The 16,852-nt window shown below is 35.3% G+C and overlaps 1 protein-coding gene across 5 annotated transcripts in view; it reads left to right on the forward strand.

Moving 5' to 3' along the window:
* The window catches only part of ARHGEF12 (Rho guanine nucleotide exchange factor 12), a 145,883-nt gene that overhangs the window by 27,778 nt on the left and 101,253 nt on the right, over window positions 1–16,852 (forward strand). Inside the window, exon 1 of one of the 5 annotated variants that reach the window (XM_032428062.1) lies at window positions 11,916–12,365. The exons of the other annotated variants lie outside the window; for them this stretch is intronic. The gene's annotated coding sequence lies outside the window, so the exon portion shown is untranslated. Of the gene's footprint in view, window positions 1–11,915; window positions 12,366–16,852 lie in introns of those variants that run through there. 5 annotated transcript variants of the gene reach the window in all.

Consider the following 16,852-nt stretch of genomic DNA (forward strand, 5'->3'; position numbering starts at 1 on the left):
GGGAACACAAGCAGGGGGAGTGGGGGAGGGAGAAGCAGGCTTCCCGCGGAGCAGGGAGCCTGATGCGGGGCTCGATCCCAGGACCCTGGGATCATGACCTGAGCCGAAGGCAGACGCTTAACGACTGAGCCACCCAGGCGCCCCCTAAAAATTATTTTTAATACTTATACCCTATATCCCATCCCAAAGGATGTGGAATGGTTTAAAGTAAAGAACACACATGCACACATAGACACACACAGATCCCAATTAAAGACATTAAAATGAAAATAGAAGATCAAGTTTTTACAGCGATGGAAATGCAAATATGATAATTATGACGGTTGATACAACCACTGTGAGTAAGCTTTTCCGCTTTCAGGATGCTGTGGGTTAAAAAGTTAAAAAAAATTGGAGACACTTAACTATAGAGAACAAACTGAGGGTTGCAGGAGGGGAGATGGGCGGAGGGATGGGGTAACTGGGTGATGGGCATTAAGGAGGGCATGTGATGTAATGAGCACTGGGTGTTGTTTGCAATGGATGAAACCTAAATTTTACCCCCAAAATAATAATACACTATATGTTAACTAGCTTGAATTTAAATAAAACAAAAAAATTTTTTTTTTAAATCAGGATGCTGTGGGGAAAAGATAAATATGATTTGGCTGTTAGTGGGTGTATTTCCTCCTTTATAATAAGCCACATTTTTATTATTTGTCATTAACTTCATAACAAATTACTATTCACATAGATTTCAAGACAAAAATGGGCTCAGTGTCTCCTGCAACAGTTTTATAACAAGTTATGAGCAACTTTTTAAATGTCGTTTCTAATGACCTCTAGTAAAAACCTGAAGGGATAAGAGTGTAACTCACCAAAACTATTCTTTGCATGGACTAAGCTACTGTTACTTGTATATTTTATAATCTATAAGGCACGAACTTGGATTAAAATCTAGAAAAGTGGTACTCTAAACATTTTTATGTTACCTTCATACTTTTGAATATTGGAAGTTTTGGTGGCACCCTGAAAGCCACTAAAGTTTTTAAGAGAACACTAGGTAAGTAGTAGTAACTACAAAGTAACCACTACTACAGTAAAGATGCCTTGTAAATTACAAAAGATTGTAAATTACCTCATTATTTAAGCAGTCACCATTAGCACTGCTGTCTGGGTTTCAGTAGAACTGTTCACTGCTCTGATCTGCTGATGAGGTTTTCTTTTGTATTCAGGAAGTAAAGTTCTCATATATTCTAATAGAGATACCATCTTTAACATGGGCTTGATATTATTTAATGCCTCTGAATTATATTTCTTTGTGCTGCAGTACACTGTGTCATATACCAGCCCAATACAGAGTTCTTCTGGCAGACCTTTGCCCCAGGGTTACTAATCAGTTTGCTTTGCAGGGTTCAATCTGCTTTCAAATATAGCTTGATCTTCCTAGGCAAATGAGCAATAGAGTATAGGAGTCCTTTCTTGGATTTGAAAGATTTATTTATGGGAAACTGAAGTTTGTTTCTTATAAGACAGGTGCTCAATTTTTGTAAGGTTTTTCCCCACAAAATTTTCCAGCTTTTGATAGGAAACAGAATTTACAATCAGATATGTCTGTTTTCAAATTCTCTCTCTACCATTTGTTAGCTGAGTGACCTTAAAATTACTTAGCCTCTCTGACTTAGCTTTTGTCTCTTTATCTGTAATATCTACTATAATATCTACTTCAAGGGATTTTGAACAATATATTTTTTGATTATTAAATTGTAGGTGGTTGGTAATTTTTTGTTTAAGGGAGAATCTAGCTGAGATACCTACCTCTAGAATTAAAAACGAATGCAGACACAAACAAAAGGCTCTTCGGGATGAAACTAGTCTCAAACATTTTTTTTCCTTAGAAGTGTATGTAAAGTACACTTTTACGTGATTTTATAACGTAAAATTTTAGACGTACATTAAGTTAGAATAGCATAGTGAACCTTCATATACCTGTTAGCTTCAGTACTGAGATTATAGTTTGTTTTTTTTTAATTTATTTATTTGAGAGGTGGGGGGAGGGGCAGAGGGAGAGGGAGAGAGAAACCCAAGACAACTCCACGATGAGCGCCTGATTCAGGCCGGATCCCAGGACCCTGATATCATGACCTGAGCCGAAACCAAGAGTGGGACGCTTAACTGACTGCATCACCCAGGCACCCCTAAACCTATAGTTTAGGTTAATCTTTTTCAACTATCGAAGAAAGTATAAAGTGACAGGTTCCCTCTCTTCAGCCATTTGCTTAATCTCATTTACCAGATGTAGCAACTATTAAGTTGCTTTACACAAATGAAATTATATGTACTGTTTTGTAATTTGAAGTTTTCATTTAGGAATATACTTTTTAAATATGTTTTATTTCTGTGTGAGTGCCTATGCTTTGTGGCTGTACCATATTTTATTATATAGCTATATAATAATTTCTTTAACTAGTAGAATAATGATGGGTAGTAAGACTTTAGGTGGTTTTCTTCCTTTCTGTTTCTTTTCCATATTCTTTTCAGTGAACAACTATTTTATAGTGATGGAAATTAATTTGAGAACAAAATTAAAATACGAAAAATGTATTTTTATGGTTACCCATAGTCAAATGTCTTACTTTATTATGCTGTCATTAACCACCTCCTCCTGCATGTCTCCTGGGTCCTTCTCCGGTGATCATTTCAGAGTGTAACCTTTGTTCAGTGTAGGAGAGATGCTTTGACTTTTAGATACGCTTTTTCTCATAAAAAATGAATTGCATAGTTAGAACTTTTTAAAAAAATGTAACAGTTCTGTAATTTTGATATTGCTGGCCTATTTTTTCCTTGGGTAGAGAAGAAACCACTAAACTCCTTTTGATTTAATCACCAGTAAAGAGTGGGGAGGTACTTCTGGAGATAAAGTTGGGATTGTGGTGTACAGCTAAATATGTATGTGAATGTTAGGATACTTGATTATAAACGGCTTTATTGAACTGAGAATCTCTGGCTGATTTTTCTGTTCAGCTCCAAAGGTTCACAAAGCTAAGAATACAGCATGGGATGCCTCGGTGGCTCAGTCGGTTAAGCCTCTGATTCTTGATTTCAGCTCAGGTCATGATCTCAGGGTTGTGAGATTGAGCCCCGAATCAGGCTCCAAGCTCAGCTCTGAGTCTGCTTGTCCCTCTCCCTCTGCTCCTTCCCCCACTCTCTCTGTTTTTCAGATAAATAAATAAAATATTTAAAAAAAAGAAATACAACATAGCAGAAATTACCTTCCAAAATGCAAGATTAACCTTGTGAATTTTGGTATAACAATCAGTTCTTATGTAGTTGCAAATTTAGAAACAAAGAATTTTTAAGAACACATTTCTCTTGGGATAGTGAAGATTTTATATGGCGGTTTTAGCAAAGAATATGCTTTTATGAATAACTGATTACATCGAATCATACTGATTAGTGATTCAGATCACTAATATAACACTATTAAGTTAAATCTACCATACAAAGCACAGATACTGCAGACTGAAATTTCAAACATTTTTGGGTATCAATCCTCAGTTGAGGGCACATTAATAGTTTGCTTTTACCCAACCAAATCTTTCTCAGATTTGTAAAAGAAATGAAAGAGATTGGTATTTCACTTTAGTTTCCCAATGAAGATTAAGAATGAAAAGATAAATGACTTAATGGGCTGAGAGAGAAGACTTCCTTTAAACTCAAATGAGCATGTTCAAAATGACCCTCTCCATTTCTCCTGCCCCCATCGTTAGCCACTGTATTTCTCAGATTTTAAGCAAAATTAGTCTTCTCATCATGGAAACTGTGAACATTCATTAACAACTGGGTTTCACTTTGAAATTTATACAGCAAACACCAAAGAATGAATTGTTGTTATAATCCATGGGAGTCTTGAGATTGACGTCAAAACACCAGTACAGCTGTACAAGCATTGGGAAGAGTATTTTTAACATCCCTGTTAGGTCATCTTTTGACCTTTCTTTTTATACTTTCTCTTGTTCCACTAAATAGTTAAAAAAAGAGAGCGAGAAAGAAAAGAAAAGCTTTATAACGTAATTTTCTACCCAAGCTGTACTGATGTTCTTTAAATTAATACCTGTACAATCTTTTTCTTGATTCTCTTCCCTTGGTATCTTTCCTTTCCTTTTCCTGTTGTGTTCTAAGTTCTTCTGCTGCAATGGACTTTTTTAATTGGTAGTGGAGGGGGGACGAGTGTTTTTTTAACAGTTTATTTTTTAGAACGGGTTTAGATTTACAGAAAAATTAAAAACCTAGTACAGAGAGGAACATGTACTTCATACTTGCACACAGATTCTCCTGTTATTAATGTATTACATTAGTATGGTACTTCTGTTAAAATTAATGACTGAGTTTTAATACATTATTATTCATTAAGTCCAAAGTTTATTCTGATTTCCTTAGTTTTTACCTGTTATCCTTTTTCTGTTCCAGGATCCCGTGCATGATACCACGTTTCATTTTTTTTTTTTTTTTTAAGATTTTATTTTATTTTATTTTGATAGAGACACAGCGAGAGAGGGAATACAAGCAGGGGGAGTGGGAGAGAGAGAAGCAGGCTCTCTGCAGAGCAGGGAGCCCAACGTGGGGCTCGATCTCAGGACACTGGGATCATGACCTGAGCTGAAGGCAGACACTTAACAACTGAGCCACCCAGGTGCCCTGATACCACATTTCATTTAGTTGTCATGTCTCCCTTGGCTCCTCTTGGCTGTGACAGTTTCTTAGACTTAACCTTGTTTTTGATGATCTTGACAGTTTTGAGGAGTACTGGTCAGGTATTTTATAATATGCCTCTACATTGAAATTTGTCTGTTTTCCTCTGATTAGACTGGAGTTAGTGAGTTGTTGGGAGAAAGATAACAGAGGTATAGTGTCATTTTCATCACATCAACATGGTTTATGACTGTTGATGACCTTGGTCACCTGGCCGATGTAGTGTTTATCAGGTTTCTTTAGAAGTGTTTGTAATGTTCTGGTAAGAATATCCTAGTTGGGTGAATTGCTCTGGTAATTGCTTGGGCTTTAGGTATTGAACTAAGTCATCATATTGATATAGTGCTCATTGAAATGTTAAGTATTTTTATAAATAACACGTTCAGAGCTAAGAATTAAATTTTTAAAATGCTCAGCCTTTCAAGTTTTATTTTTGAAATAAAGGTTTATTTTTCTGTGGAATTCTAAAGATTTTATGTTAAAGCAATAATTTAAGTTTTATATTTTAGGTAGGGAGCTAGAGAAATTAGTCAATTTATCAGCTATTTAAATTATGGACTTAGGGACACCTGGGTGGCTCAGTCGGTTAAATGTCCTATTCTTGGTTTCGGCTCACGTCATAATCTCAGGGTCCTGAGATCAAGCCCCACACAGGCTCCGCGCTCTGCTTGTCCCTCTCCCTCCTGTCTGCCCCCCCGCCCAAGTGTGCGCAGCCACACACGCTCTTGTGCACACACTCTCTCTCTCTCAAATAAATAGTAAAATAAATTCTGGACTTATTCTGTTCATTTTATCTTTAAAAAATTAAATTTTGAGATACAACTTATCTATGATAAAGTTCGCTCATTTTCTTTCTTTTTTTTTTTTTTTTAAGGATTTTATTTATTTATTTGACAGAGACACAGCAAGAGAGGGAACACAAGCAGGGGGAGTGGGAGAGGGAAAAGCAGGCTTCCCGCGGAACAGGGAGCCCCATGCGGGACTTAACCCCAGGACCCCGGGATCATGACCTGAGCTGAAGGCAGACTCTTAACGACTGAGACACCCAGGCGCCCCAAAGTTCACTCATTTTCATTGTGTATTTTGAAGAGCTTTGACAAGTGTATACAGTTTTTAACTAACACTACCATGATTAAGATATAGAACATCTCCATCACCCCAAAAAGCTCTCTCATGCATCTTTTCATTTAGTTTCCTACAACCATTGATCTGCTTTCTGTCACAAGAGTTTTTGCCTTTTCTGCAGTGTCATGTAAGTGCATCATACAGTGTGTATAATCTTTTTGTGTCTGTCTTCTTTAATGCTTTTGTGATGCATCCAAGTTGTTGCATGTTATGGTAGTTTCTTTTTCTTGCCTTAATATTCCATTGTGTGAATATGCCAGAGTTTCTTTATCCACTTATCTGTTGATGGACATTTCAATTGTTTCCAGTTGGGGCTATTTTGAATAAGTCTGAACATTGGCACTTGAGTTTTTTGTGTGATTTACATTTTCATTTTCATTTCTCTTTGGTAAAAACCTTGAAGTAGGATTGCTAAGCTATATGATACGTTAACTTTATGAAAAACTGCTGAATTGTTTTCCAAAGTGACTATCATTTTACATTCTCACTAGCAAGGTAGGAGAGTTTCAGTTGCTCCACATTCTCATCAACACTTGACAGTCTTTTTAATTTTAGTCATTTTAGTGGGTATGAATGGCCATCTCATTGTATTTTTTATTTGCATTTCTCTTATTAATGATATTGAGGACTTTTCATGTGCTTTTTGCCATTTGTTTTCTTTTATGAAGTGTCTTTTCAAATCTTTTAAAAATTGGCTTGTCTTCTAATTATCGAGATGTAAGTTATGAGTCCTTTATCAGGTATGTGTTTTGAAAATATTTCTCCCAGTTTGTGTCTTGTCTTTTTATTTCCTTAACAATGTCTTTCGAAGAATAGAAGTTTTTAATTTTGATTAAGTTCAATTTGTCAACTTCTTCTGTTTAAAAAAAAAAAAAAGCAAACTATAAAGTTTTTGCTTTTTGGGTCCTACCTGAAAAAATCTCGACCTAACCCAAGGTTGCAAGACTTTTCTCCTCATTTTTTCTAGAAGTTCTATAGTTTTTCTCTTATTTTTAGTCCCATGATCTATATCAAGTTAATATTTGTATATGGTGTGAGGTAAGGATTAAGGTGTGTGTGTGTGTGTGTGTGTGTGTGTGTGTATGTGTGTGTATGTTTTGTCATGCTCCAGTGCTATTTACAGAAAAGACTATTCTTTTCTTGTTGAATTACCTTGTCATTTGTGTTAAAAACTGAATCAGTCCTATTCATATGCCTCTATTAATGCTATCTCTATGTTGTGTTCTTCTGATCAATACACCTATCCTTATGTTTTGAGTACCGTAACTTTATCTTAAATCTTAGAAAGAAGATAGTGTAAGCCTTCCAGTTTTGTTTTTTTCTGAAAAAATTGTCTTGGCTTTTCTAGAGCCTTTGTATTGAATGGATCTGAATTTGAGAATCAGCGTGTCAATTTGTATTTTTTTTTTAATGCTGTGATTTTTTTAGGATGATTGTGTCAAATGTAGATCAAGTTAGGGAAAATCAGTATCTTAACAGTATGAGTCTTCTGATTCATGAACATAATCTCACTCTTCATGTACTGAAGTCTTTTCTCTCAAAAAATTCTATAGTTTTCAGTGTATAGGTCTTGCACAGTTTAATTCAGCTCTGTATATTTCATGTGTTTTGAGGTTATTATAAATGGTAATTAAAAGTTAATTGTTCATTTGTTGCTAGTATATAGAAATATAATTACTTTTTGTATATTGATCTTGTGTACTGTTATCTTGCTAAACTTATTCTATTTTTTATAAATATAGATTTCTTTGGATTTTTTTTTAAGATTTTTTATTTATTTTAGAGAGAGAGAGAGAGAGAGAAAGCACAAGCAGGGGGAGAGGCAGAGGGAGAGGGAGCAGCAGACTTCCTGCTGAGCAGGGAGCCGGATGCGGGACTCAATCCCAGGACCCTGGGATCATGACTTGAGCCAAAGGCAGACACTTAACCAACTGAGCCACCCAGGCAACCCGATTTCTTCGGCTCTTTTACATAGATGATCATGTCATCTGTGGTTAAAGGCAATTGTATTTTTTTCAGTCTGTAAACTTTTTATATATTTACTTTATTGTCTTATCTCTCTGGCTAACATGTTAAATAGAAATTGTGAGCATAGGGGCGCCTGGGTGGCTCAGTCGTTAAGCGTCTGCCTTCGGCTCAGGTCATGATCTCAGGGTCCTGGGATCGAGCCCCGCATCGGGCTCCCTGCTCAGCGGGAGGCCTGCTTCTCCCTCTCCTACTCCCCCTGCTTGTGTTCCCTCTCTCTCTGTGTCTCTCTCTGTCAAATAAATAAATAAAATATATATAAAAAAAAAGAAGAAATTGTGAGCATAGACATGTAGACATCCCTGCCTTGTTCTCAATCATAGTGAGAAGGCATTTAATTTGTTACCATTAAGTGTGATGTTATGTGTTTGTTTTTTATAGATGCCTTTTATCAGTTTGGGGAAGTTATCTTCTATCTTAGTTTGTGAGATATTTTATCATTAACAGGTATTGAATTTTGTAAAATGTTTTTTTGGCATCTAGTGAAGTGATCATATAGTTGTTGTTGTTTTTTTTAGACTGGTGATATGGTGAATTACATTGAATGTTGAGCCAACCGTGCATTCCTGGGATAAACTCCATTTCGTCATTATGTATTATTCATTCTGTATATTGATAGATTTGGTTTGCTAGTATTTTGATGAAGATTTTTACATCTATGTTCATGAGGGATATTGGTTTTCATTTTCTTAAAATGTCATTGCTTGTTTTGGTATTGAGTGTAATGTTGGCCTCAGAGAATGAATTGGGAAGTGTCATGTGTTTTCAGAAAGAGTGTGTGTAGGATTGTTATTATCTTTTCCTTTAAATGTTGTGACAGTCACCAATGAAGTCATTTGAGCCTGGGGTTTTCTTTGTGGGAATGTTTTTAACCAACAATCCAAGTCACTACCTAAGAGCACCTACTATACTGACTTTCTAGCATTATATACTAGTTATTCAATAACTTCTTTATTTTGGAATACTTTTAGATTTACAGAAAAGATGTAAGGATAGTGTTGAGAGCTCCCATATACCTTACACCTAGTTTTCCTCGTTGTTAACATCTTGCATTACTATGGTTCATCGACTAAAACTAAGAATACATTGGTATTAACTAAACTATAGACTTTATTTGGATCTCACCAGCTTTTCCACTAATGATCTCTTTCTGTTCCAGGATCCAATTCAGGATTCCACATTGCAGCTTTCATGTTTCCCAAATCTCTTCTGGTTTGTGAAAGTTTCTTAGGCTTACCTTGTTTTTTATGACCTTAACAGATTTGAGGAGTACTGGCCCAGGTATCTTTTAGAATTTTCTGCAGTCTGGGTTTGCTGCTGTTTTTTATTATTAGGGTTATGCGTTTTTGGAAAGCATATGACAGAAATGAAGTGCTCTTTCATTTTGTATCAGAGATACATGATGTCTACATGACATCTATATGACCTCATTGGTGGTATTAGCTTTGACCACTTGGCTAAGGTAGTGTTTCCCAGGTTTCTCCCTTCTAAAGTTACTCTTTTTCTCTCTCTATACTTTGTTCTTTAGAAGCAAGTCACTTAACATTCAATTCACACTTAGGGGAGGAGGAAGTATCTACATATATGATTCAGAATTCTTCTGTAAGGAAGATTTTTGTGTCTTCCTCCATTTATTTATTTATTTATTTATATCAATGTGGACTAGTGTATATTTGTTTTATACTTTGAGTTCTAATCCAATACTATGTTTTTATTTTGTTGCTCATATTGTTCCAGCTTTGACTGTTGGAAAAGCTTTCAGGTTGGCACTTGCCTCTATATTTTTTTGTTTTTTGAGTACTTCCTTATTTTCTGGTACTCTAAGATGCTCATTTTATATTTTCTTTGCCCTAGTTTCAGCCATTTTCCCAAGGAGCTCCTTTCATAGGAGAATGGTATTTAGAAACCAAACTGTGGGTGCTGGGTATGCTCACGGCTATTGGGGTGCCAATGCTTTTAAGCCCTCTCAAGGGACAGAACTAGGTAATGTGTATATACCTATGCATACACACATATCTGTAATTGTTTTTGTATCCATTTGTATATGTATTAAGCATGGGTTCTTCCTGGTATATCTGATTTTAATCCAGTACCAGGGTTCACTCTAGTCTTCCTTTCTTGTTTATGTGTGAATTTCACAGTGAGAAATTTGGCTCCAACCATGTATTATCCATTTACTTATTTGTTCAGCTCCAGTATATATGAAAAGCTATTTCAGGACTGTTAACCTGTGTACCCATGAGAAACAAACCTTCCAATTAGAGTCCAGTGTTTATTTTTGTCGTTAGTCCTACAATTTCCAGTAAAAACATCACTTTCCAAAGTTAGTTAGGTCAGCTCATTCCCCCCCCCCACCCCTTTGGTGCAGTTATGTCATAATTTGTAATGCCGTTAGATTCATTTATCATGGTTCTACATTTCATCTTGGAGTCTTCCAACATTTTGGTTGATGGATTTTTATTGTTGTTTGGTCAGCATTCATAGAAGCTCACTCTTCAGAATGTGCAGTTCTGTGGTTCCTAACTAAGGAGTAGAGTTGTGTATCCATGTCCCTAGTATCGTACGGAAAAGGTCGCGCACCCTAAATGTGTCCCTGGGCATCCCCTTTGTAGCCAACCATTCTCCCCTCCCCTAATCCCTAGTAACTGCTAATCTGTGTTTTTGTCTAATTTGTTTTTAATTTTGCTTTTTCCAGAGTGTCCTGTGAATGTAATGATATGAAAATCTTTGGATTTTGCATCTGACTTCTTTAACATAGCAAAATGCATTTAAGTATTATCCATATTGCTGTGTGAAATGATATTTCATTCTTTTTAAATTGTTGAATAATATTCCATGTATGAATGAATCATGTTTGTTTATCCATTCCCCCACTGAAGGACATTCTGGTTACTTCCAATTTTTAGCACTGATGATGAGGTAGTAAAGCTGCTATAAACATCACAGATTTTTCTGTGGACAGAAATTTTCACATCATTTGGATAAAATACCTCAGAATGCGATTTCTGGGTCACATGGTTGGGTGGTAAGTTGTATCACTGCTTCTCTATTAAGTACTTATAAATCATAAATTCAATAAATTTGTTAATATTGTCCAGGGAAAGCCTTAAAATCATTAGTCTCTAGTTTACCAAACCTAAAAATCTACTCATCTGTCTATGCTTTGGTTCTTCTTCTTTTGTTTATTTTTTACAAACTGCATTTGCCAAGGTGTGGTTCCATGGAAGCTGATTCTTCATAGATCACTAACTGTGACTCCGAGGTTCTGTGAATTTGTTTAGAAGTTTACAGAACCCTAGGCTATAATTTAAGCGAGTGCCATGATTACTGGGTTTTCACTTAAAATTAGATATATTCAGATGTTTTAGGGAATATGTTTTATCAAACAAAGAATATGTTTGTTATTCATTACTAATGTAGTAATCCCAGAAATTACGTGTGTGCAAATTGTCAAATTGGGTTGATGCTTCAGGAAAGGAAAATAGAGGCTAACGAGTCTTCTTAGTGTGGCAGTGCCTTTGTTAGAGAGCAGTATTTGAGGCAAATTACTGTTTTAGCAAAATTACATGGCTTCCAGGGATTAAATTGAATGAGTGTGTGTCTCTGTCCCTCCCTCATTGTACTGTAAGTGGTAGGGATGCAAGTTAACGGAGTGCCAGACATCAGAATGCCTGGGGCATAGTTAGAGACCAGGGAAGATTTACAATAATCAAACACAGACAAAATAGCATGAAGAAATTTCAATCCTCCCAGCCTTGCTTACAAACTTAATTAGGCTTATTGGGGCAGAAAGTATTTTTCCTCCTCCCGTTTTTTATCTGTTCCTCCTCCATCCCCACCGCCTGTCCCAGATTGTCGTTGAGGGGATCACACTACCAACAAAAAGAGACCTTTTTTTGTAAATCTTCATTTATTTGGTTGATTTGCCTTTAGGGAAGGGAGCAGGAGCAGTAACAAAATTTTAAGATATTTGAGGAACTCCATTTTTCATAGAGACACTATGTTTTTCTAAAAAATCATACTTTATTCAGGAAATTCTGAAGAAAATTTTTGTGGCTCTACAATTAGATCTTTTACGAGAATTTTTAATTTTGTGGGAGCTGCTTGGCCTCCTCCCTTAAAAAACTTGTCAGCTAAATCTTTGCTTTCTTTATCTTTTAAGTATTTTTGTGGTTGTGACCTAGAGTCGTGTTCATGGATGCTGTTCTTTGCTTTTTTCCTTTAGCAGCACAGTGTTGGGCTTTGGGTGATGATGGTAGACGACTGGGGGGTGGGAGAAGAGGTGGGGTTTCTTCATATCATCCCTCTTGTGGGCAGTAAAATCATCCGGCAAATGCCTTTCCAAGGATGTCGAGTGTATGTATAAAGGAAAAGCCTAAGGTTGCTAAGGGAATGGTGTTTTGGTGAGGATTTCATTCTCTTTTACTCCATGGAAACAAGCCTTTTGAGCTTTTACTTGTCTGCTGATTTGTCCGGTGATCCAGGTAATCTATAGCAGTCTTTGTTTTCTCGGTGGTGTATGAAATGTAGGAAAATGGTAGAAAAATAGCTTCAGTGAAAGGGATGTACCTATCACAGAGGAGCAAGATAGAAAAAGGAAGAGGATATCTTTACATTGTTCATTATTCTTAAAATAGCTTTTAAGGTTTTTTTCATGTTTTAAAAAAGCCTAATGTGACGTAAAGGAAGAAAATTTCCAGTTTTGAGAATCTGTGCTTTAATTGCTTAGCTTGAGAACAAAGGTTTTAACATCCAGCATTGCAGGGATATTTGTATTCAAAAGGATAGGAAGCAGCATCCTTCTTTTACCTTTTTAGAACTGAATTGACATAACTTCTCTTGAATCTTAGCTAGGGACTTTGATTTATTATTCTCTAAATTGTGATTTAATTATCTGAAGCTTCAGGATAGTGGTTTCCCTTTGATACCCAAGGGACCTCGGATGGGGTATGGGAGGACAGGGATTAATCCTATGGTGGGGGGAAGGGAATGTTTTTATAGGGTAATCTTCATGATTGTTTTTTCATTTGAAACTAAAATGAAACATACAGTCATTTGGAAAAGGTGATATCCATGATGCCAAACACTCTTATCAATTTGAGTTATTTTATCCTTTGTTCGGTTTGTGGGATTTTTGCCTTTGTCAGCTAAAATGTTGGTTATAAATATGAAGAAGCTGCCGGATTGCTATGTGATGGCATTGGAATTGCCTTCTGCTTTTTTTTTTTTTTTCTGCATTCATATCTGTGAATACAAGAGCAGAGGCATGAATGTGAAAAGAAGTGGTATAAAATCCTGCAGCCTTTTTTGTTTCGTCCTGAATGTGTTTTTCATGGTGGAAGTTACCTTCTTGTGGACAGAAAGATTCAGGACCATAGTTTACGACACTAAAAAGTGTTTAGCGCTGCAGACAGCTCTGTTTAGAAAAGACAGCCTGAAACCATTTTTAAGCATACTCTGAAGCTTTCAGTTAATTTGATCATCTCCATCAGGGTGATTGGAGTTATCCTACTGTTTGCCACATTTTGAAAGCTGGTCGACCCCTTAGAATGAATATTAACAAATTAACAATTACTTATTGAGTGTTTATATTATGTTCTGTGCTTTAGATATATATGAGGTTTATAGTCTAGTGAGGCGTATAAAAAACTCATGCATACGATGTACTATTTTTGGTGCTAGGATACAAGTAGTGGTTATATAGTCATGTGCTAACATGTAGGTATTTTACATAAGCTGCTACATTTAATCCTCATAACAACCCAGTCACAAAATTACGACCGTCCCTTTTTTTGGATGAGGAAATTTATATTTTGAGAGATTAAGTAATATAAACAAAACCATGAAACCTGGGCCAGTCAATTCCCAAAACTCCACTGTTTCCATATGAGCAGATTGAAACATTTTATCACAATTATTTGACATCACAAAGAGTGATGCCAGTGGAGCAAACAGGAGATAGGGATCCTAATCTCTGCCAAGTACTGGGTGATTCTGTAAATAATTTAACATCATCTGTCAAGTGTGAGATTGGACTAAGTCACCTTAAAGTTCAGCTCTCACATTATGTGATTCTATTCAGTGTAAGAGATTTTCATGTGCGGCTTATGGAAATAAGCCTCATTAATGTGTCATTACAAGGTGTATCACCTTCTAACATATTACAGTATATATTTATTAAGATCATTATTGTCTGTTGTCTCCCTCTTCCCTTTACCCCAAATATATTGCAAGGACCTCGGTTAGTGCCTGACTACAGAGTATGCAGTAATAAATTCATTTATTGAATAACGGGATGAATGAATGAGTAATAGACTTGTATAGTACATCGGTAAAATATATAAGTGACTTTGTACTTTTTAATACCAACACATTCTGTTGGGGCTAAAATTATTATTACAGTGATCTTTTGAAGAATTAATTAGTGAGAATCTTGAAAAGAAGAGAACCTATAAAACAATCAAATTTAGGCAGGTAAACTAAGTTTGCTGAAATTTCTCCATACAAAATTATTGATAGTATAGAATTTGATGACCATAGGCTTACCCAATATTATATTTAAAAATACTTTTCTAAAGCATTATTGGATTATTCCACCTAAGCAAGCAAACAAACAAACAAACCCAGTAGCAGAGTTCCTCTTTGATATATCCTTTATGTATACTCTCAAATCCTATTCGTTTACAATGGGTAGAAAATATTCAGACCATTGAGTCTTTTACTTAAAATATTTCTTGAAGTATGATATAATGCTTACTGGCAGTTTTGGTTCATTTGAACATTAGGCTTTTTGAGATTTTAACAGATGTATTGAGGTATAATTGTTGTGTAATTAACTATTTATGTTTAAAATACACAGTTTGATAGGTTTTGATTTTTGTATACAATGGGGAGACTCTCCACTATAATTAAGGTAATAAACATATTCATCACCCCAAAAGTTTCCTTGTGCCTTTTGCAGTTCTTCCCTTTGAATCCTCCCTACCCATTCCCAGCTACCACTGTTACTATCATTATGGATTAGTTTGCATTTTCTTGAGCTTTATATCATGGTATAAATATATACATGGTATGTGTTCTTTTTGTTTGACTTTTTAATTTCTGCATAATTATTTTAAGATTTGTCCATGTTACGTGTATCAGTAGTTCATAACTTTTTATTGCTGAGTAATACTCCAACATATGGATAAACCATAATTTGTTTATCCATTTGTCTGTTGATAGTCATTTGGTTGTTTCAAGTTTTGGCCTATTAAGAATAAATTTACTTTGGACATATAAGTCTTTGTATGGACATATTTTTTTCATTTCACCTGGGAGTAGAATGGCTGGATCGTGTGGAAGGAGTATATTTACCTTTTTAACAAACTGCCAAATTGTTTGTTGAAGTGGCTGTATTGTATTAAGTTCTTACCAGCAATATTCCATTTGCTCCACAGCCTCACCAGTACTCGGTATTGTCAGTATTTTTAATTTCATTCATGTAAGTGGGTGTATAATGGCATCATATTGTAGTTTTTATGTGCATTTCGCCTAATGACCAGTTAATGTTGAACATTTTTCCATGTGTTTATTAGTATTCATATGTTTTTCTTTCACGAATTGTTTAAGTTTTGTTTTTAGTTATGCTGTCTTTTTACTTTTGAGTTGTAAGAGTTCATTATATATTCTGGATCTGAGTCCATTATGAGATACTTGTTTTGGAAATATTTTGTTCCAGTCTTTGATTGGTCTTTTCATTCTTTTAGTATTCTCTCTCTCTTTGTAAATAGCTTTATTGATAATATAGTTTGTATTTCAAAGATCAGAAGTTTTTAACTTTGAATTCCAGTCTGTCAGTTTTTCCTTTTATGCATTGTGCTTTTGGTATACATATCTAAGAAATATTTTCCTAATCAATATTTTCTTCTGTGCTTGCTTTTAGAAGTTTTGTAGTTTCAGCTTTACTTTTAAGTCTGGGATACATTTTGAGATAATTTTTTAATATGGTGTGAGGTATAAATTGAAGTGTATTTTTTTGCATATGGATATCTAAATATTCCAGCACCATTTGTTAAAAAGACTGAATTTGCTTTTGTACCTTTGTCAAAAACCAGTTGTTCATATACATGGGGGTCTCTATTCTGTTGATCTGTTTGTCTCTCTTGACTCCAATACCACACTGTCTTGACTACTGTTGCTTTATAATAAGTCTTAAAATCAAGTAGAGTTGGTCCTCATGCTATGTTCTTTTTCAAAATTGTTGGCTCTTCCAGGCCCTTTGCATTTCCATGTGAACTTTAGAATCAGTTTATCCATTTCTGGAAAAAAGCCTGTTGGGATTTTGATTGGAATTGCATTGAACCTATAGATCAATTTGTGGATGAATGACGTTTTAACATTGAGATTTCCAGTCCATGAACATGGAATATAGCTCCGTTTACTTAGGTCTCGGTTTTTCTTAGCCATGTATGTTTTCAGTTTACAGGTCTTACACATCTTTTGTCAGATTTACCCTGTGTATTTAATATTTTAATGTTATCATGGGTGGTATTATCTTTTTAATTTCAGTTTCTAATTGTCTGTTGCTAGTATTTTATATGCAGAAATACAGTTGGTTATTGATTTTTGAATCTTGCAAACTTGCTAAACTTATTAATTAGTTCTAGTAGGTTTTTTGTTGATTTCATAGAATTTTCTATGTAGATCATCATGTAATCTATATAAATACAGTTTTACTTCTTCCTTTCCAATCTGGATGCCTTATATTTCTTTTTCTCTTTTTCTTTTTCTTTTTTCTTTTTTTTTTTTGCCTTACTGCACTAGCTGTAATAATAGTACAGTGTTGAGTAAAAGTGATGAGAGGGGACATCCCTGTCCTGTTCCTGATCCCAGAGGAAAAGCCTTCTGTTCTTCACCATAAGTATGATGTCAGCTGTAGATTTTTGTAGATGCCAGTAATCAGGTTAGGCTTTTTATGAATGTTTATTGC

This window comes from Phoca vitulina, unplaced genomic scaffold (genome assembly GCF_004348235.1).
Source record: "Phoca vitulina isolate PV1807 unplaced genomic scaffold, GSC_HSeal_1.0 scaffold38, whole genome shotgun sequence".
Classification (NCBI taxonomy): Eukaryota; Metazoa; Chordata; class Mammalia; order Carnivora; family Phocidae; genus Phoca; species Phoca vitulina.